Below are 800 nucleotides of genomic sequence, written 5' to 3' on the forward strand. Positions count from 1 at the left end.
AGGTTGCACAGGTATTCTTAATCCTGGCATTTCCTGTTTTATGAGTTCTTCACTTTATAACTTTAAAGTTCTTCCATTGCAGGTGTGTGAGAGAGAGAGAGACATAGATGCATGGACACATAATATATTCTCTCTCTCACACACACACACACACACACACACGCACAGTCAAATATTAGCAGCTTCTATGTTTACTGAGGTTAACTTTTATGTGGTTTCAGTTACTGTATAGTTACTGTATATTCACCAAGATGTCTCCCTCTTTGTCCTACTGTGCTAGGTTATCTCATTTTACTTCTTCAAATAATTTATTAAAACTTTACATAGGTCCTCAGAAGTTTACCAGCTTCTCTATCACACAGTTGACCAACTTCAGTTGATGCTTCTCTGAAAAAAACGCTAAGTAGCACCATCTACCACGTCTATGAATCCTTTGTGATTTTTCAGTCATTCACTACTGAGGTGGGGCGCTTATGCCCACTAAGTTGTGTAACAGATTATCTTCATGGACAGACTGGTATTCCTGGACAGGGCCTCACTAATGGTAAAGGGTATCAGTTCATGCAGATCAGCTTGCCTGAGTCCTTATTACAAGTCATCCTGCTGAAATTAACAGTATTACCTGTGAAATCTCAGCATGAAAAAGGTGGTAAAATCAGGTTTTAGTCACAACCCAAAGCTCACTGAAGTCAAAGGATTTTTTTCCATTCATTCTTGGTGGGCTTCGGATCAGTTTATTAGACTGTAAGCTCTTTAGGAGTGGAATCCATGGTTTTTTGCCTGGCAGCTCATTAGTACCT

The sequence above is a fragment of the Gavialis gangeticus genome, unplaced genomic scaffold (genome assembly GCF_001723915.1).
Source record: "Gavialis gangeticus isolate Ggan-Ray unplaced genomic scaffold, GavGan_comp1, whole genome shotgun sequence".
In the NCBI taxonomy this organism is placed as follows: Eukaryota; Metazoa; Chordata; order Crocodylia; family Gavialidae; genus Gavialis; species Gavialis gangeticus.